This window comes from Alosa sapidissima, chromosome 4 (assembly GCF_018492685.1).
Source record: "Alosa sapidissima isolate fAloSap1 chromosome 4, fAloSap1.pri, whole genome shotgun sequence".
Lineage (NCBI taxonomy): Eukaryota > Metazoa > Chordata > Actinopteri > Clupeiformes > Clupeidae > Alosa > Alosa sapidissima.
Window position 1 is genome coordinate 28,272,565 of NC_055960.1, and position 400 is coordinate 28,272,964.

Here is a 400-nt window from a genome sequence, read left to right on the forward strand (position 1 = left end):
TGCAAGTTATTATATCGTATGCAAAGGATTCTTTTAAGTCTGTCACGGCAGAGCCTGACAAACATTGTTGTTGCAAAAAAATGAATATTCCATATTTGAAAAATGCTGAATGTGCCATTTGTTTTTATACATTTTTATACACACATTGTATGTGTTATTTATGAATACATGGACTCACTTTCAGATGTGACTGAGTAAGTTGTATATATTGTTATATATTAAATACATTTTTATCGATGTATCAAAACAACTTCACATCTCTTTTTTTTTCATCTAGTTGATTATGCATGACAACTGAATTTGAACACAAAGGATGACACACACATAATCAAACATTTCCATTTTAATGCATGATAGCGGCATCTTCATTAAGCAAATCTACAATTTCAACAGTACGTAT

The 400-nt window shown here is 29.8% G+C and overlaps 1 protein-coding gene across 1 annotated transcript in view; it reads left to right on the plus strand.

Annotated features, from left to right (window-relative positions):
• si:ch211-157b11.8 (fibroleukin) overlaps positions 1 to 190 on the plus strand; it is a 3,897-nt gene extending 3,707 nt beyond the window's left edge. The window contains exon 8 of the mRNA XM_042090193.1: positions 1 to 190. This exon is cut by the window's left edge and continues 345 nt beyond it. The gene's annotated coding sequence lies outside the window, so the exon portion shown is untranslated.
• The last annotated feature ends 210 nt before the right edge of the window (positions 191 to 400 follow it).